The following is a 21,419-nucleotide window of genomic DNA, read 5'->3' as shown; positions in this document are numbered from 1 at the left end:
AGGTCCATAATCTGATTTCATATATACTTGGGGCTCCTGGCCCACTGGCCCTCAAAACCCTCAAAAAAGAAAATTGCATGATTAAAAAAAAACTCTTCAATCACCAATATTGTCCTTGTTTAAAAAACCAACGATGGTTACTTAAAAACCCTTCAATTGAAAGTCGTCACTTATAAAACCATGCTTTCACAGATGTACCAACAACTCCTTATTCATATTCATGTCTGCTGGGGTCATTCTGTCTGCTTCTAAAATCAAACAAGATTCTTACCTTCTCAAAGTGACCAATCTATTTCCACAGAATTCATTCTCAAAAAACTTTTTTGCCCCAATTTTCTTTTGCAGGGTTTGCAGATTCAATTCTAAATTGGTCAATTCCAAGGCCCAATAGATTTCGCAGGGCCCATCAAATCATTCACGGATCCCATGATAAAAATAATTGTTGATTTTAATTTTAATACTGGGGCAAGGTCCCTCATGGACAAGGAATCGGAGTGTCATGTAGTTCCTATATACCCTATACAAGATCTGCGCGTTCAGATAACAGAAACTGTGGGATTGGTGGCAGACTGGTTCCGAGCACCCCCACCAGATATGTTAGCCTGTCTGTATCAGTTAGCTCACAGTGCCAATAGAATCTCCTCTTATCCAGGACAGAATAGTTTCTGGCAGCCTCAGAACATGACAACCCTGATCCATCAGGACCGTGGAAACAATATACTACCTTTCGTTCAGTCACTCGTGCTCGCTTATTTTGTCTCAGAGATACACAAAATAAGCATACTCAGCATTTGTCAATAAGAATTTATTGAACAGTTGTTATTCTAGTGTAAAATAGATGAGCTGTAGCAACCATTAGACAGTAGCAGAGATATATGATTAGCAGTACTACGAAAGTGAAAGGATGGTACAGTTCTACCATTTTGTAGTAATCATGAATATATACAAGCACAGAAAACACATGATAATAAATACGTACTCCTGCATTGCCTCCCTAACTAGATGTACCTAAATGTACCTAGCATCAGTGTAGGTGTTATGCCAAGAATCCCTCTAGGATCTAGTCAACCCCATTACCTGAGAATGAGGGAATATGGGATCCCATCTTGTTCTCAAGATGGACACCCACGAGGGATGTTAGACCACTGCGAGCTGGAGTGTCTGCATGCAGGAACCTCAGCGTCTCTGGTCAGTGTTTCAGCCGGGAAGTCATGGTCTCCTCTGTCTTTCTAAGCAAGACATGATGTATATATACCCACAGGTACCCAGGGGTCCTACCTTGCTGTGTTACTGTGTTGGCCTAAAGGATGACGTCGGGCCTGAACTTTATACAGAGATATTATACAGGAGATGGTGTTCCTGCTGTGCTTCCAAGAAACCTAATGCATAATATATGAGATTCGAACTAGGGAAAAACCTGCCTTCTGAATGTAGTGTTGTATCTAGGTAAAAGGTCAGTGCTTAAGAACCGTTATGTATGTATGTATTTGGAATATATCACCCACTCCTCTTCCGACTGGATGACATATGTAACTTATTACCATACTACTAGCCTAACTAGATAGAATGCTCAAAGTTCATAAAACATTTTAATTTGCTAAAAATATTTACAACTTTAAAAAATAAATCTAAAAATGAATCTAAAAAAACATAAAAATGTTAAAAGAAAATGTTTGCAAGCCGTATCTCTAAAGTGTCCGTAGTTATAGTCCAAACCGCTGTAAGCATTAGAAAGCCATGTATGGCCAAAAAATGAAAGTAATGTCAATTTTGTTTTTGAGCTCTAAATTTGAGCTTGTTTTTAAAAAAGGGCAAATTTCTTGCAGCACATGACGAGCCAAATGAGTCAATTGTTTATGTGTCTTGGCTGGTAGATGCAAAATTTTCGCTGCTTGCTTCCGCAGCAGACAGCCCCTGTAAGCATCTCGCAGAGTACATCAATGGAGCACAGTTGATGTTCCATGCTCTCCGCAGCCAGTGCTGGGGCAGCCTGTGCGCCATCCAAAGGCTGGGTGTCAGTGGAGGAGCCAGAGTCAATACCAATAGGTGCAGTTACTACCTGTGGTGGCTCAAGGAATGCCGCCATCAACATTTGAACACGCTGAGGACACTGCAGAACATGGGCCGTTATCAGGTCCAGTAGAGCATTCACGTCCTGTTACGCTTACGATAGCAGTGTCAAACAAAAGTTTAACACGCATTCTTCTCCCAAAACAGGCTTCAGCGGACAGGTAAGATGCAGTCCATCCAGACTGATCGAAATGACAAGAACCAGGATGCAATTAGTTCTCTAAAACGAGGTTTGCCTAGATGTTGTACCATGCAGTCACAGTATTTCCGCTCCAGGAGTGCTTTTTCCATCTCTTTGGTGACTGGGATGTCCATTGCCTAGTAGATTAAAGATAATCAGGATACCTGGTAATAGAAAGAGGATTAGTGCAAGTCCTCCGAAGATGCTTCCGAATATGGACTGTATGAAGTTTGGTATAACTCCAAGTACTATCTGAAAGGTGCCTAGAAGTCCAGAACCTATGATTTTAAATAGGTTGACTATGCCTGTCGTAACAGACATGTTAAAGATATGATTAACCATTTTACGAAATGGAAAGGGCAATTGGTATGGATAAGCGCCTGTATGTCTGCCAAAGAACTTGCGATCTGGAGATCAAAAGTCTCTCGAGCAGAGGTTAAGGGCACAGACTTCTTTAAAAGCATGGCTTTAATTCTGCCTAGAATATCAAACCATATTAAAAAAAAATCAGTGAAGGCCATAACGGCGCCTCCCTGACTATATGTGTCGGTGGAAACAATACTTGCATACAACAAGTGACCCTGAAGCTCACGGTTACCAGATATGCGATGCCCGGGAGCATTCTGCAGCAGCCCTGACTGTTCAGCATCAAGTAACTCCCATTTGAAAGTAGCCCGAATGCTGGAGTAATCACTGTAGCTGGGTCACCCCTCAGGTGACAAGACAAGTTCGCTACAGAACCATTACAAGCCCCGTGCAGTATTATATCCTGACATATGAGTGATCCACTTAAAGCGTTCTCACAGTTTGTACCGCTTAGAAACACTTCTCGATCCCCACTCCGGCATCGAAATCTGAATGAGTCCTTAAAGTTTTCCTTGACCATATTTTCATATCTGCCTGCCTGCTTTTGTTCAAGGCAATACTGAAACTGAAAAGTAGTGACCGGAAGAGTTATGCGGACATGGATTAGCAATTCTGTGGACGGTGATTCTGCCACTGTGAATGGTAATCGACCCAGTTTTTATGCAGCATTGTATCTGTTAGATTGTATTCAGAAAACAGAGACGTACTGTTGATAAAACGCCAAGGCACATAGCCTGTGTGCAAAGATTGCAGCATCCAGCTTAACAACATAATAGAACGTAATTGAGATTGCTCTGCTGTAATATGGCTAAATCTTGTTCTAGTGTGTCTATTGCAGAAGAAAAAATGTTGCCTAATGAATATATCCTGGAGGTGAATTTTGTTAACCCATTGTCTACCACTGCTAGAGATTTTTCAAGATTTACACAGTCTATTTCCCGTAATCTCTCTGCGGCCTCTTATTGGGATATTTTCCATATTTCATTGTAGGCAGCATAAATGCCAGCATATAGGAAACATTTCTGAGGTGGCTTTCTGGGACCTAGTAAAAAATCCCTAAGATCCACATCCGTTGATAGGAACGATAAGTGTTGTTTCACTTGTGTGAGTGTTGAGGTTTTAAGCCAATCAAGGCACAACTTCCCAACACTGTACGATGTCACTACTACCCCTGGATGTTCTCTCTGTACATGCTCTAATAAAGCTTCCATTCATTGAACTTGCTATTCTCAAGTACACCCAGACTGATTTTAAGTCCATGGTGTCTTTCCAAAAGTCGTAACCTTGTTCAGACAACTGGGCAATAAAGGATGAAGAATAAATCTGTTTGGTGTTTGTTAACATATATATATATATATATATATATATATATATATATATATATATTTATTTATTGTTTGATCAATATCAGGATGATACACACACATATCATATCATAAAATACAAAACATATTGATAAAAAATTATCAGCGCAAGGATTTTAAAAAAACAGAAAGTAGCAGCAAAAATCAACATTCTTGGATTTCAGAACAAGATAAAATTAGTTAACATGATATAAAAGCAAATATATGTTAAATATATCTAGGGGTTCTAGCGTGCGACACAGGGTTTAGATCAAGGCCCTCCTTTGGAATGCCTCCCATTCCAGTGGTGAGTTGTTCATTTAACCACTTTGGCCCTCAGCCACCAGGCATATAGGAGATATCTAGATAGAGTATAGACAAACCATTTGGTAGTGTCAGAGGTTAAATCACACAGAGCGTCGCTGTGGCGGCAAAAAGACAGGACACGACATGCAGGAACAATCAATTTTTTCGTCAGTGTAGCGTAAGCAGGGCAAAAGAAAAGATAATGATCAATAGTTTCAGTGGCAGAGTTACAGGACGGGAACATGGGGGTAGAAGTAGAATTCGCCCATTTGCTTCTCACATTATTTAGAGGAAGGGTGCCAAATCTAAACTGAATGTAAAGTGCACGTGCTTGTGGGGGATCTACATCATCCATATACATTTCGAATTTAAAACAACTTTTAACATTTAAAAATTGTGTTGTTAAAGTGCCTAATGACCTCGATTCAGTGCAACCAGTATTAATACAATTCCAATACATTGTTTTTAATTGGGGGATCATTTTTTTTAGATATGGAGCGGGGGTCATCCTACATGCTGCTCATCCTATTTGTAGAAGCCACCCCTTAACCTTCCCAAACCAGGACAAGAAACCTGATTTAATTTGTAGGAACAGCAATTCCTCCACTGCATCCTTTACGGGTATTTGGGTTTTGCTAGTCCACAATCTCACCCAGAACGTGAGCACCTTTAAGGCAGCTTAATGGGAGATAGATTTTACCCCAAGGTTGATGCGTAATGGCAATAAGGGAGTATTCTTTGGAATATTTAGAAGAGCTCTTAAAAATTTATTTTCAGCAACTTCTAATTGTTTGGTGTCCTTGAGGCCCCAAAGTTCAGCCCCAGAGAGTGCCACGCCCAAACCTTTGGCCCCGTGGATTTCTATTGCAGGGGAAACTGGGCGAAAGGCTCATCATTTAGGATTTGAGGGGACCATGCCAGGTTTTCACAAATTCTAACGCCTAAATAATCAAAGGCTTTAACCTGCTCTAAAAGTTAACCTTCCAACAGCACTTTCCCCTTGGCAGATTTGTAGGGGTTGAAAACCATATAATTGTTTATAGACAATTGATTTTCAAACCCCAGGATTCACATGCTTTTGAAAATGTAGTTAAAACATTTTGGATGTCCATAGATGTTTTGATATAAGTAACGTGTCGTCAGCAAACAGGAGCGATGGTATTTGCTTGCCTCCCAATTTCGGTGGGTCACCTCCACAGTCGTATAGCTCATTCATAAATAAAGTAAACATGGTTGGTGCTAACACGCACCCCTGGCGTACTCCTATCCTAATTAAAATATTTCCAGATTGCCTCCCATCTTGATTCCATCTGACGCTGGCATAGTTATCCTGGTGTAACCTGATTGAAAGATGGAGAAGGGCAGGGGGAAATCCCATGACCCTCAGGGTATTCCGGAGCCGGGTGCGATCAATGGAGTCAAAGGCGGTTTTGAGGTCAACAAATACTACACAGAGGTGTCCTTTCTTAAGTGTGACCTCTTTCCATATGAAGTGTTTGGGGCTGAGCAATTACTGGGATGCGCTTGCCCTTGCGATAAGTCCAGCAACTTTTTTTTTGCCCTTGTCGTACCTCTGTGGGTTCCAGGTGTTTCGACTTCCTTTTCCTTTTTACTGGAAGACCAGGGTCCATGGGAACAAAATGGGGGGGACAAAATTCTCAAGGGGAAAAGGATGGCTCAATTTTGAAGGTAGCTTGAATCAGCATGCTTCCTGAAGCTCCATGATCAACTGACTCATGCTCTCCACTAGACAGTGAATCTTGATTCAGTGTTGCAAAGGCACTCCCCCCCCAACGATAGCCGTCCTTCAACTGCAAAGATTTCTTTGTCAATTGCAGAGGCAGCCTTGGTTAGAAAACTGTCAAGAGTAGAATTTTGAAGCGCCTGTTGCTTACCTTTGGCCATTTTATAAGCGATAGCAGAGTAACCTTGGCTGGTCTTGGGGATCAAATGCCACCGTCACACTGTGTGACAATACCGTTCATAAGAGAAGCTCGGGCAATCCCAGATAAGTATTGAAGTATTTAAAGGAACAACTTACTTCACTAGGAGCTGCTACGAAGACCAGCAAAACATGGAAGCCCCAAGAGAATGGGCCTAGCCCTGTCTCATCCGGGCTCTGATGGGCTAGAACGGGCCCACCCTTGGCCCGGGCTTTGCCCGGGTGCTGTCCGCGCGCATTCCACGCTGCGGGAGCCCAAGCCTCTTCTTAAGCACCTCCTGGCATGAGAACAACTGCGTTGGCACCTCTCGGCGCTAGGGACACTCTGGGGGATAGAGTCCCCTGACGGTAGTTGGTGGCGGCAGGAAAGTTTCGACAACACAGGCTCCTGCGATGCAGGAGCCCAAGCCCCCTCTTTAGCGCCTCCTGGAGTAAGAACAAATGCGATGGCACCTCCCGGCGCTAGGCACTCTGGGGGATGAAGTCCCCTGATGACAGCTGGTGGTGGCAGGAAAGTTTCGACAACACGGGTCGCCGCACTGCGGGAGCCCAAGCCCCCTCTTAAGCACCTCCTAGCGCGAGAACAAACGCATTGGCACCTCCTGGTGCTAGGCACTCTGGGAGATAGAGTCCCCTGATGGCAGCTGGTGGCGGCAGGAAAGTTTCAACAACACAAGCCCCCTCTTAAGCGTCTCCTGGCATGAGAACAAATGCATTGGTGCCTCCCGGTGCTAGGCACTCTGGGGGATGGAGTCCCCTGATGGCAGCTGGTGGCGGCAGGAAAGTTTCAACAACATGGGCCAGAGCAGTCTGTCCATGGCAGACAGACAGACTGGGCGCAGCAGATGTTGAATTTAGGAGAAGAAGCAGGGGCAGGGTCCAACACTTGGTCATGCTAATTTCGGCAACAGATGACGAACATGAGGCTTTGTCCACAGATGCTCATCGTGAAGCAGTGCCGGTGAGTGCTGCTCTTTCATCCCTATCACCTTTGTCAGGGCAGAGCGGCCTATGGGGAGGAAGAAGCCTAGGGCCCAGAGGAAAGGAGGCTCCCCAAGGACTGGAGGATGGGAAAAGCAACCTCTAGGACCACCACGCTATCAAACGGAAGAGCCCAAAACGCCGCTGGTCAGACGCCATTGCCAGCCATGCTGCGGGAGGAACTGGGCTATCGCAGGTGCGTGCAGGGCTGATGTTGGTGCAACCTTATTATAATATGAGGCTGGCTCAGACATATTAAACCCTGAAAAATATGGAAACTTTTGAGCAATTGTTTTTGAACTGCCTTTTGGGGGTGTTGGACAATGTTCCCACTGATGGTATGTGAACACATTTCTAGGATTTGCAAATTCATGCAAAAAGTGATGAGCATAATGTTGAAAACAATAAATAGTTTTGTAATCTGGTGTGCTTTCCAATGTTTCACTATTGGAAAATGGAGCCGATTTTTCTAAATCAGACATGTTATTTACAGTTTCAAAGTCCCAATCATCGGAAAATGTACTTGAGGTAAATATATCACTCAATGATATGTTAAATAAATGTGGAATTTCAAAAATTTCTGTCGGGCCGAATATATATCGAAATCAACCTTGTCCCAAACTATACCATCCAGTATAGGAACTGCTGAAATGTTCACTGATGACAAGTCTCTTTGTTCTCGATTACATGATTGATGTGGTTTTAAAATGTAATTCACCGAGGAGAAGCCTAGCGCGCAACCAAGATGGCCGCGTAGGCACAGGGCTCCCGAGGGCCTCCACAACCTCCGACGTCTATCCTGAATTTATCCTGATTCTATCGATGGGCTTCTACGGGCGAACCTACGTGGAGGTGATACCTGCTGTCCAAATTCAAATCGGACATCGGGGGCCGGAATAGTATCAATTCCAAGTTGGCGGCCCACTCCGGACCTCGCCCCGGACTCGAGTTGGCATGGTGCGCGGGCAGAAAGTGAACAACAACGGCATGCAGGACTTGGGCCGAGGCGCACCCCTTACTTTCACTTTCGGTTTTGGGTCTCCTCGCTGAATCTGAGGGGCCTTGGCTTGTCAGCACACATTTAAAGTGGGACGATTGGGTAACCTGCCTGCTTTTGGACACTAGCTGGGACTACCCCTTGGGGTCTCCGAGGCTCCCTAGATTGGTTCTCCGGTGATCGCTCATCGTGTTGGTGGCCGACACCCTTGACGACCATCAGACAATGGCGGCTAGATTGGACGGAGACAAGCAAAAATCCAAGACGACTAGGCGGGGAGCTCATACCCAAGCTAACAACATGGACCGCTATACCCAGTCGAGAGGTTCCCCTGTTGGCCCGCATAAGTCGCCGGAGAGATCCAAGGATGGCCCGGGATCGTCGACGGAGTTAACATTGCAGGACGTCATGGGTGCCATTGAGGAGATGAAAGTGACGGTCGGCCATAAATTGGACACAGTTTTGATCGATGTTAAACTAGTCAGAGCGGACCTTTCCCAAACGAATGAAAAGGTCAAATCCTTGGGTCTGACGACGTCGAGCCTGGTAACGGACGTGTCTGACCTGCAAGCCGAGGTCCGTAATCTGCGGACGTCCACTGCTTTGTCTGTCCATCGACTGGAGGAATTTGAAAGTAGGGCTCGGCGGAATAATGTGCGCATAATCGGGGTACCGGAGAACTCGGAGGTCCCTGCAGCTGACCTCTTTGTGGAAGACCTTGTGATCAACCATCTCGCACCCAAAGGCTTGAGTAAATTCTTTGCGGTTGAGCGGGCCCATAGAGTTCCGGGTGGTAAGCCCAAACCGGGCGCTCCCCCACGGCCTATCATCGCCAGAATTTTTCATTTCAGGGACAGGGATGCTATACTGCAGGCCTCGAGGGTGAGTGGGCCAACGAAGTTCGAGAACACTCATATAAGTTTTTACCCAGACTTCACACAATTGGTCCAAAAGCAGCGACAGGAGTTCATGGGTGTCAAACGGCGACTGAGAGACATGGACCTGAAATATGCGATGCTCTTTCCGGCCAGGTTGCGGGTTGAGTTTGAGGATCGGACGCACTTCTTTGATCGGCCGGAGGAGGTTGGAGATTGGCTTGATACCCTGCCTCAGCATCGACGTCGAGAGGGACAGACCGACGGGAACGGAGTGGGCTCGGCGGAACAGGAGTAGACTTTTGGTTCCCGGTGACTGACTATTGTGATGGCACTTCCATATTTTGGTTTGGTGTTTCTATTCAGCGCCTTATCCTTCAATGCCCGGGGGTTGTGGGGTGCTCAGTGAGGCTCTTTCCTCCTCTGGGGTTTCTTTGTAGCGTAGTTAATGTTGGGGCGACAGGCACACTGCAAGTTGGGGGGGCTACATGGGCTCACGCAGGGGTGCAGGGTGGGGGGAGTTGTAACGGGAAGGTTGGTGGGGAGGGGGGAGTTGGGGAATGTTTGTTTGTTTCACAAGGCAATGTGTGGTTCGCTTCTGATTTGTCCTGGTTGTGTTCTCCGGGATTTGGGCATCCTGCACGGGAGCGGCGTGGGGGGTAAGGGCTTGAGAATACTTTCGTGGAATGTGAACGGGCTGGGGGATAGGGTTAAGCGTGGGGTGGTGTTGCAGTTTTTGAAACGGATCTCGCCCGACATTGTTTTCCTGCAGGAGACACATCTGATTGGGAACTCCTTCCATGCCCTGAATAGGTGGGGCTATCGCCTTGCTGTTCACTCTGGTTTCACTTCTGGCTCTAGGGGAGTGGGTATCTTGGTCAGGGCCTCTCTCCCGTTGGAGGTGGACGAGGTGCTCCACGATGATAGAGGGCGATATGCAGCATTGGTGGGGAGATGGGAGGGTAGAACTGTTTAGCTCATTGCTGTTTATGTGCCACCGGGATTGCAGACGGCTACATTTGCGGATTTGGGGCGTTTGGTCCTGGGACTCCCTGGGGGGGTTTTGGTGTTAGGGGGTGATTTTAATGCTGTTGTATCCGGTATAGAGGACCGTCACCCCCCCAGGGATCTCCCTAGAGCCCAGGCCGGCTGGATGGCTTTCTAGATACTTTAGGACTTATAGATTGCTGGAGACTGATGCACCCGGGGCAGGCACAATACACCTTCCACTCGGGGGCCCACAGGAGTCTCTCGAGACTTGATTATATACTTATGCCAGCGTTCCAGGCTGGAATGATCGGGGAGGTACGTCATTTGGCCCGAGGTATTTCTGACCATTCCCCTCTATTGTTGCAGATGGAGGTTGTTCCTGGGGCAGAGGGAAGAGTAGCGCCATTTAACCCCTGGTATTTACGTAATCCTGAGGTTCGCGCTGAACTGGTTAAGTCCATTGATCGCTACTTTAATGATAATGTAGGGTCAGTGTCGTCTGCTGTCTCCCTATGGGAAGGTTATAAAACGGTGATCCGGGGGCATGCCTTGTCTCTTATTTCCCATGCTAGGAGGTGCGGAAGGGAAGAGGTGGTCCGCCTGGAAACTGACATAGCTGAGATGGAGGGGGATTTGGAGCGGGGTGTCACGGATGAGAAATTGCACGTTCTCAGCCTTAAACAGTCAGATTATAGAGCGCTGGTCACGGATGCTGCTAAAAGGATGAGTAGAGAGCAACAAGGACGACTGTATGATGTGGGAGATAAGGCCGGGAAGTTGATTGCTTGGTTGGACAGGAAGGAGAGAGCGAGTAGAGTGGTGCCGGTCATGGAGAGAGTGGATGGCGTGTGTGTGACTGACCCGGTAAAAATTGTTGACTGCTTCGCGGATTACTTCCGTGGGGTATACTCTCCGGTCTCTGGGTGCTCGGAGGAAGACTCTCATCTGTTACTTAAAGATATTGCATTGCCGTCCCTCTCGGAGGCTGATAGCATATTGATGGAGGCGAAGTTGTCGCCGGATGAGATTGCTCTGGCCATTCGCTCGATCGCTTCTGGTAAGGCCATGGGTCCCAACGGTCTCCCCATTGAACTATATAAGTTGCGTCCAGATAAGATAGCACCGTATCTCCGTGACATGTTCCGCGCTGCACGGGCGGCGGGCTCCCTCCCCCTTGACCAACGTCTCGCTACCATAGTTGTGATACATAAAGAGGGGAAGCCGCGAGACTGCTGTGCCTCCTACAGGCCTATCTCGTTGTTGAACGCGGAACCCAAAATTCTGGCTAAGGTGTTGGCCAATCGACTGGTTCGAGTCGTGGGCGACTTGATTCATCAGGACCAGTCCGGTTTTATACCTCATCATAATACCGCCCTGAACCTGAGGCGGTTGCATGGTGTGCTTGCTAGAGCGGAGTTTATGCGTGAGCCGGCCATCTTGGCGTCTTTGGACGCTACCATGGCGTTCGATACGTTGGAGTGGCCGTATATTTGGGCTGCGTTAGCTAAATTCGGGTTTGGCCCTGAATTCATTGGGTGGGTACAATTGTTGTACGCTGACCCATTGGCGCAGGTTGTGGTGAATGGTAGGGCGTCGGCTCCCTTCGCGCTGGGGAGAGGTACGCGACAGGGCTGTCCGTTGTCGCCCCTTCTCTTCGCACTTTCTTTGGAACCTCTCGCTGCCTGGTTGCATTGGGAGCCGTCGTTGCGGGGCATTAGATGGACGCCGGAATTTGAGGACCGTGTCTCCCTATATGCGGATGACATTCTTCTGTATCTCACCTCTCCTCGACAGTCGCTAATTGTATTGGTGGACGTATTGAATTCTTTCGGTCGTAATTCTGGCCTGGTTATCAACTGGGCCAAGTCATGTGTTTACGTCCTCTCGGGCGAGGCCCCTCTGCTGCCGCGGGGGTGCCCTATTCAGATTGCTACATTGGGGTTCAAATATTTGGGAATCTTCATATCACTGGACCCCGCGGTCCGCTATGAGCGGAACCTTCTCCCTCCACTCCAGCGATTGAAGGCCGACGTCGCGAGGTGGCGACGGCTTCCGCTCTCGCCGCTCGGACGGGCGGCATTGTTTAAAATGATGTCGCTGCCTCGCTTTTTGTACGCTTTACAAAATACGCTAGATGTCGTGCCGGCCCGTTACTTCCGTGAGGTGGAGGGTCTTCAGCGCCAACTGTTTTGGGACGGGCGACCGAGGATTGCTCTCGCCAAGTTGACACTCCCTTGGTATGATGGGGGTGTTGCTCTCCCCGATATTAAAAGATACTATTGGGCGTCTCAATTGGCGGCGGTGAACCACGGGATATACGGTCCTGCTTTGAATCCGGCCTTCGAGATGGATAAGTTATTACTTCCGGGCGGGGATTACAATAGGGCACTGTATTCGGCGACTCCGGATGCACGGTTGACAGGACCAACGCAAGTTGCGGTACGCGTGTGGCATGCGGCGAATGCTGCGATGGGGTGGAGGGATCGCTTGACTCGAGCGACGCCGTTGTATGCCTCCCAGCGCTTGGGTTGTCTGTGGAAAACGAAAGGCTTTGAGAAATGAGATATGATTGGTATAAGTAAGGTGGGTGACCTCTGGGAGAAAGGCTCCTTTAAAACGTTTGAAATGCTCAAAACTGAATACAAATTAAATGATAGGGAGTACTTCCGCTATGCACAGGTCCACCATGCACTGGGTTCGGTTTTTCCGGATGTTGCTGCTATCCCAGAATATTCCCCGTTGGAAGATAGGGTGTTAGACGGCTATGTGCCCGACAGCACTATTTCCCTGATCTATAAAAAACTTATTAATGATCGTACGGACTTGCTGACCCATCTGTGGGAGGCGTGGACGGCCGACGGATTGGAACTGGACGATGAGGATTGGGTATCGGCGGTGGCCTCCCCGAAAGAGGTGGCGATCCCGGCCCGCCTTAGATTTGTGCAGCTGAAGATACTCCATAGAGTGTATGTCACAGGGCCTGGTTTGATACGTATGGGTTATTCGAGAGATGGACTGTGTAAGCGTGGCTGTGGCTTGTTGGGCACCTTTCTTCATATCCTATGGGAATGTTCGGAGGTCGTACGATTTTGGAACGGGGTATATACTGTAATGGCGGAAGTCACGCATGTCGCTTTGTTACCAGAGGCCAGGAGGTGTTTGCTGAATGTCTGGGAACCAAATGATTATAATGCGGCGCAGACGCAGTGGGCGACTTTGGGGTACATGGTGGCTAAGCGCAACATTGCACAGTTGTGGGGTTCCTCGAGGCCGCCTATGATTTTGGTATGGAAGGAGAATATGGATTGGTGTATGTTCAGGGAGAAGACGGTGTATGTGGCGAGAGGCAAGCCTGGGAGGTGGACCAAGGTGTGGGGTCCATGGAATTCCTATCGTGGGAATATCTGCGCTCCGCCTCTGCCGCGAGAGGTCGACGTCGCTTTGTCCCCCTAGCCGCACATTCTACGTAATTGTGCATGCTTTGTCCTCTTCTCCGCCGCCCCCCACTCCCACCTCCTGTCAGGAGTTATTCCAGATACTGTGGATCTTCCCGCGTCTTGGGGAGCACACGCTGCTATTTCGGACTCTCATTGCCTTGTTTGTGCGTTATTGTTTTCTTTTTTTTTTTTTTTAGAAAATGTGAAACCTTCCTTTTTTGATTGCCCTTGGACTATGGTCGCGGCCTGTTATATGTGCTTTCAAACTTTCGGGAGCCTTTGCCGTTGGTTCATTTGAATATATGGAGTTGCCTTGCTGGCTCCCGAGCTTTGTGGTTGTAGGCCCTTGTTTGTATCTTTTTAATGTGCAATAAAGGTTTCTTATAAAAAAAAATAAAAAAAAATGTAATTCACCTTTTGTGCTGCAGAGCTTTGTCGAAGGTATTTTCCATTAACAAGCATGCTAAATACTATTACTCAGCCTACCCAGAAAAGAAAGAAAAGTATCCTGGTTATTACCCATAGTTCTACCCAAGGTGATACCAGGTAAGTCTTTTTAAGAAAGTTCAGAAAGTCTTTAACTTGCTGCTTGCGTGATTTTTGGGCTGGCATCGTTTCAGGTTCACTTGGATCCAAAGAAAACGTATCAAAGTTTATGAAGTAGCCAGAAGCAGTTCGATCAATTGTTGGTATTGCTTCAGGATTTGTAGAAATCGTAGTTTGCTCTTGTTAAGGCATGTTGATGTATACATCTGTATTTGGTCGAATAGCAAATTATTTTTCATTTTGATTCTGAATTCGAATTTCAGTTTCAAGAGAAAATAGTTATAGCATTATTGCACAATCCTTCATTCCGTACTGGTGACTCTTCGAACGTGATGAGTCTTTCTGTTTGAACTTCTTAAATTGTAGCGAGATGAGGGAGTCTGCTACTTTGGAGTCCACGTGACCTACTACTCAGTATCGGCCACATACTGTGGTTTGATTTGATTAGGTCAATTGAGACAAATCTTTTCTCCTTTTTTCTGGCAAGAGGTGGTGGAAGTACAGTTCTTGTTCCTTTCACTGCTAGGACCTCTAGAGGTTTTCTGTAGGGTGGCCCAAATTCTTTCTTGTCTGCTATTTTCTTTCCTGACCAGATCCCCGACATTTGGGATCCAGACAGGTCTGCTTCAGGTGGACATAACTTTGTTGTGTTCTGGATTCATTTAGATCCTGTAAAACAGCCAAACGATCATGGATGTCAACAGGTTTTTCATCTGCCACTGCGTCTCTACAAACAAGATCAGGTACCCACATTCTTGTCCTTAATAGGACCTCATATGGAGTGACCCCCCCCTAGAGAACTTCTTGGCATATGGTTGAGAGCCCACGGCACTCCAGAAAGATGTTTTACCCAGCTCTCACCCGTGCCTAATACTCTTGCTGTTAAAGACTGCTTTAGGTCTCAGTTTTTCCTCTCCACAACCAAATTTCCCTCGGGATGGTACGGAGAGGAGTACTGCAATGCTACACACAATCCTCACATGGCCTCCTTGTAAGCCCGAGAGCTAAACGCAGGGCCCTGTTCAGAATGTAAGGTACCAATTGCGTATGTCCTTATGAAGACTTGCAAATCTTTTATACTAGTTCGAGCGTCAGCAGATCGCTGGGGCCACACCCATAGGAATCTTGAGCAGGAATCCACTGCTACCATTATATATCTGTAAGCCCCATCTCTTTTTAAGGGGACACAGTGGTCCAAATAAACGCATGCTAGTGGTTTGTCAGATATTAACAACGGTGTCTGCGCTGGACGTGTTATGGTGGAACCTTCCATCTGCTGGCAGATGTCTCATGTCAAGACATAGGGCCCGATTCACAGAACTAACTTAAGACAAAATCCTAAACTTACTACCATTTTGGTATTCACAGAAGGCACTTACTCATTTTGGTATTCACAGAAGGCACTTACTCATTTCGGTATTCACAGAAGTTAGGAGTCCTAACTTTAAGACTCCTAAATGCCTTCTGTGAATACCGAAAGTCTTAAAATTAGGATTTTTCTCAGTTTAGTTGTAGTATAGTTAGGACTCCTGACTTTAGGACTCCTAAATGCCTTCTGTGAATACCGAAAGTCTTAAAATTAGGATTTTTCTCAATTTAGTAGTCCTAAATCTAAATTTAGGACTACTAAATTGAGAAAAATCCTAATTTTAAGACTTTCGGTATTCACAGAAGGCATTTAGGAGTCCTAAAGTTAGGAGTCCTAACTATACTACTACTAAACTGAGAAAAATCCTAATTTTAAGGCTTTCGGTATTCACAGAAGGCATTTAGGAGTCCTAAAGTTAGGAGTCCTAAATTTAGGACTACTAAATTGAGAAAAATCCTAATTTTAAGACTTTCGGTATTCACAGAAGGCATTTAGGAGTCCTAAAGTTAGGAGTCCTAACTATACTACTACTAAACTGAGAAAAATCCTAATTTTAAGGCTTTCGGTATTCACAGAAGGCATTTAGGAGTCCTAAAGTTAGGAGTCCTAAATTTAGGACTACTAAATTGAGAAAAATCCTAATTTTAAGACTTTCGGTATTCACAGAAGGCATTTAGGAGTCCTGTTAGACCTGTCAGCCCTTTGGGTGGTCCCTCCTCATCATTATTTATTTTGTCCCACTTTTGCCTCAAACCCTGTTATAATTTTTCCTTTTTGGGAACCACCAGACTTTTTAGTGTTGATGCAGGGTCAGGGAGCCATTTTCCCCACCCCTGGAACTTCTGTCTGAGGGCCTGAGACACAAAATGGTGGCCACCCATTGTCACCTGTGACATCATCAGAACCCACTGGAGATTTCTAGAACCTTCCGTAACATTCTAGAACCCTGGGACAGAGGGAGGCAGTTTAGAATGTTGGGAAGCCATCTCAGGGAGGCAGTTGGCAGTTGGCACCTGACTGGAGAGGAGAGAGGACAGAGATTCAGAAGGAGGAAGGAGTGAGGCAGCAGGGGTGGAAACCAGTGCTTGGAGTGGGGTCCAGAAACCCACCCTTGATGCTAGTCCCTACTGACCAAGCCCAGCCTAGAGCCCTGTGTGGGACCAAGACCAGAAAAACCATCTTAAGGACCTGAACATTTGGAACAGGCCTTACAAAGGAAGAACAGCAAGTTCCTGACCTGTACAGCAGTGTCCTCCTGGAGTCCTGACGCCGAGAAGCCTGGAGACCTGGAGCCCAAGGTGGAGAAGCGGCGCTGACAGAAAGCAGACGTCGTACCCGGAGCCGCCAGAGGTCGAGAGAGGGCGCCAACGGAGGTCGTGGAGAGTCACCGGAGGTCGAGTAGGAAGTCACCTGAGGTCGAGGTGAGGCGTCGACGGGGGAGTAAAGTCCGCCCTCCGGAGTCGCCGGAAACCAAGGTGAAGCGCGCAGGAGGTCGGGAGTGGAGGTCGCACTCCGGAGTCGCCTGAGGTCGAGGTGAAGCGCGCAGGAGGTCGGGAGTGGAGATCGCACTCCGGAGTCGCCGGAACCCGAGGTGGAGCCGACGGAGGTCGGGAGTGGAGGTCGCACTACGGAGACACCCGGAAGCGGGGAGACCGTGACCCTGTGACGCCGGAACACGACATCGAGCCGAGGCCGCCCAGCGACATCGATCCGGAACAGCCCAGCGACATCGATCCGGAGCCGCCCAGCGACACCGAACCGAGGCCGCCCAGCGACATCAAACCGGAGCCGCCCAGCGACGTCGACCCGGCGCCGAGCGGAGCCGATCATCGTGAAAAGGGCAGTAAGTGGTAGAAAGGGCATCTGAGGCCCTGTGGAGCCCTAAAAGACCATTCTAGGGGCTAGAGGGGTGTTAGAACCAGCCTGGGAGTGCCAGGGGTGAACTGAGACTGGTGCAGGGACCTCTGAGAGGGGTTGTGTATTTTGGGAGAACCAGATCCTTAGGTTACCCTTATTCTACCTCAGTTCAGGCCCAGCCTTTACCAATCTAGGTGGGACACCCCCCATGTCATCCAAATGACCACAAGCTGTATTTGGGCATAGTAAAACCAAACTACCTCATGAAAGTGTTGTGAACTGTAATTGTCATTAATTGTGTTATTTAACCCCTTCGACGCGCTTGACGGAACGGTTCCGTCATGCACGTCGGTTGGGCTGTGCTTATGACGGAACCGTTCCGTCATGGCCCCGTCCGCGCACGGTATCTTCAGCGTGGCGCGGAAATCCGCGCCGCGCTGAAGGGGTTAAGTTATTGAAGGTGCTTTATTTATTGACTGTATTTATTGTCTGACTGTATTTATTCCTGCATTGTATTTATTGTCTGACAGTATTTATTAGCCATTTGTATTTATTGCACCCCTATTTATTCCTTGCTTATTTATGACCTGATCCTATTTATTGAAACCCCACTGTGGTTTTATTTATTTGACCTGCCCTTTTAAAGGAAAAGTCTTATGGTATTGTATGTATGTTTTGAAACCTGCAACTAAGAGAAAATAAGATAAAGACAAACTACTTTCTTTCATAATTTTTACGGTGTAGTGTCGTTTTTGGCATGGATGAACGCATGGTTATTGTGAGGGTGTGACGTACGCTTAACACGGTGCCTGACCCCCAACCGCTCGAGCCAAGCTACCACTGTGCTGGGAACCTGGTGACTGCTAACCCGGTTGCCCGGTTTCCAACAAGTCCTAACTATACTACTACTAAACTGAGAAAAATCCTAATTTTAAGACTTTCGGTATTCACAGAAGGCATTTAGGAGTCCTAAAGTTAGGACTCCTAACTTCTGTGAATACCGAAATGAGTAAGTGCCTTATGTGAATACCAAAATGAGTAAGTGCCTTCTGTGAATACCAAAATGGTAGTAAGTTTAGGATTTTGTCTTAAGTTAGTTCTGTGAATCGGGCCCATAGTCTTTAGTTTGCTTTGTTAATCCAGGCCACCAATATCGTTGTTTCAATAAATAAACTGTTGCCGTAACTCCTGCATGTGCAGAACCTATCCCCTCGTGTGCTGCTAGAATTAAACCTAACCTATAATCCATGTTTGGAATTACTCTATCCCCACTCCAGGAATCTGAGCAAATGGAATGTTATTGGCATCTAACTTGTAGGAGTACTTGAGGGGAAATCATTTTGGTACTGCACCGCTGTTTTTGCGTGAAGCAATAACAGCCACCATAATCTCACCGTCTATTTAGTTTGAGAACGAGTGATTGCAGCTACGGAAGCCGTGCGGACAGCTCTCTTTGCGGCTTCATCAGCCAATCCCTTCAACGTGAACGCCATCACACTGAGCCCTTGGTAGTTCGGTTTAAAACTCCACTACCTGTTCCCATAACATTTTGTGCTTAATTGTGCCACCTTTCGCACCATTTGAACCCGTTTTGAATCCAGTATTGTAAATATTAATTATATGACTGTACACAGTAAAAGGAATTGCACACAATTAGTGTGGGGAATTCTCGATCAGTATTCACAAGTGCCAGTATCAGTGCTTTTAACTCTGCCAACTGTGCCGTACAGTCTCCCAGAGATTGGGTGTTTGTGCAACTTGGATGGAACTTTCCATCCCGCATGCGACCTTTAATGATTGCACATGCCGCGCTATATTGTTGCTTACTTCCTATGGCCGGTTGAGCAGATTCCTCAGTGCAAATTATATATTAATACTGATCTAGAGGCATTATTTCATTAGGTAGAGGATATTTTTGTTCGTATTGCAGGAATGCTTGTATCTTTATATTTGGGTCGTACCTATAGTCTACATCTGTTGCAGTGAGAGAATTAGTCCATTGTATCCATCTTGGATGTAAAGCTTTAGCGTTAGGAACGCTTGCCTTTGTCGCAGCCTTTCAGGCTGGAATCGGAGTCACTACTATTATTCATTTCCCTTGTGCCAGTGCTCTTTCTCTCACTGCAGCAGTCTGTACTGCTGTCAGGATCTTTTCTGTAGATGCGAAGCGCATCTCAGCATTTATGTACAAATGTGATTTGTATGCAATTGGTACTGTTTCACCTTCATCATATATTTTTATACCCGCAATTATACGGATCACCAGGTTGCGTACGTTTACGTGTGTCTGTAAGTGTTTCAATGCTATCATGTCAGCTTGTAAGGAACAAAGTGCATCTGTGTGTTCCTGTGTCCCTTGTCTTGGTGAAAAATCAGGTTTTATTAAATTGTATAAAGGTTTTACTCTTTCTGAGTAATTTAAAATGTATGTTCTACCAAAATTTAGGTATCCCAGGATTGATTGTAGATTTTTTAATGATTTTGTAGGTTGGAGCAGTGCGCATTTTCCTAAAAAATTGGCTGCCAGGCTTTTCCCTTCACTTGAAAGCTCATATTCTAAAAACAGGACACTGGGGTGGGCAATTTTTGATTTGTTAAAGTTGAATTTGTAGTCCTCAGATGCAAATTCTAAAATTATGGTATTCACTCTATTCAAGTGTTTTTTAAAGTGCCTTCTGATAAGTGTGGATCTCTGTGAATGCGAGGTCACTATATTTTGTATTTTAATGCCTTTCTCTTGAAGCTGCCCCTTCTAAATAAATTTGTTAAACCTTTTGGCTTAGTTTCCATGACTCACAAATTTGTTTCCTTCATTTTAGCAGGAGCATTCTTCGGCACCCCACCTCAAGTTAAGCTGCCCCTATAACGCTCCCGCCAACATTTGGTAACCCTGACGTGATTTGCAGCTCCGGCTGACAGGTGACCACTGTGACCGCGGGCACAGACTGACCTTCGTGCCTCTTTCCTGACTGAGCCACAGAGAACAGCACTAGGGTAAGTTTATTTTGGCTGCCTGAGGTGCTGTGTCTGGGAGCAGTGGTTAAGGGCACTCGTGGGACATCTGTGTCCGATGTTTCAGTTTCCTGTCTAACTGGTCTCGCTTATTAAAAGAACATTCCCAAGCTAAGGAAACGTGTGCGTAGTGGACTCTCAGCCAAAAAGTGACATTAGGAGATTGTACGAATTATGGTTTTTTTAATAAATAGATATAAGTTGTTATTTGTGTTTTGAGTCTTTCATTGTGGATTTTGTCATTTGTGCCTCTCTGAATGCCAAGGAGGGCCTCTGTCTAATTAAAAGATTAACAGGGAAGGGAAGATTGCGTCTGGCATCTTTCAGTGATCATTTTATTTTTATTGTGCCTCTCTGATGAAAGTCAAAGGGGACTCTCATTCAATATTTATGAGAAAGAAGACGAATCCCGTGCCTGCCTAGCTAACAGGTTTACGATTTCCTCTTGTGTTACGGTTTCCTCTTGTGTAGGAGAGTAGAAAGTGGTTTCCCCGGGATGTATAAGAGTAAAGATTAGTTTTTTGCTGGCTATAAGCATTTTTGTGTTCTCTTTTTTATTAGTGAAACATTTAAGATAGAAAGCGCTTTATCGCCCTCAAGTGGGCAAAGTACCACTTGTTGTTTAAAAGTTCCAAACACTAAAGCATATGTATTGTTTTCTCTTTATCATATAGCACATGTGCAAAATGTTCGTCAATTGCTATGTACCTTCAGGACTGTGTGTTATTCGCTAGTGTTTATTTATAGATATAGGGTTGTTTGTGTTTATTAAGTGTTGCAGCAAAAAAAATTGTGATTATTGTATTGGAAGCCGCTGTCTGGCACAGAGGCCGTTCTATTAGTGAGACCATAATATCTAGGTGCATATAGATTGTCCTGTTAAATTCCTTTTGATTATATATGGATATATTGATTGTATGAGTACACGTGTCAATTCTAAGCAGGCTGGCCTTATACCAACTCCATCATTTAACCCCTTCAGCGCTCATGACGGAGCCACTCCGTCATGAGCCACGGTTGAGCTGTGCTCATGACGGAGTGGTTCCGTCATGCCGCGGCCGTTGGCCGCCGCTCCTCCCACGCTGCGCTGATTCCTCGCCTGTGCGGGCGATTAGTGCAGTGGGCGGAGTCATGACGGAACCACTCC

The sequence above is a fragment of the Triturus cristatus genome, chromosome 5_2, assembly GCF_964204655.1.
Source record: "Triturus cristatus chromosome 5_2, aTriCri1.1, whole genome shotgun sequence".
NCBI lineage: Eukaryota > Metazoa > Chordata > Amphibia > Caudata > Salamandridae > Triturus > Triturus cristatus.
This window is presented reverse-complemented; position numbering follows the sequence as displayed.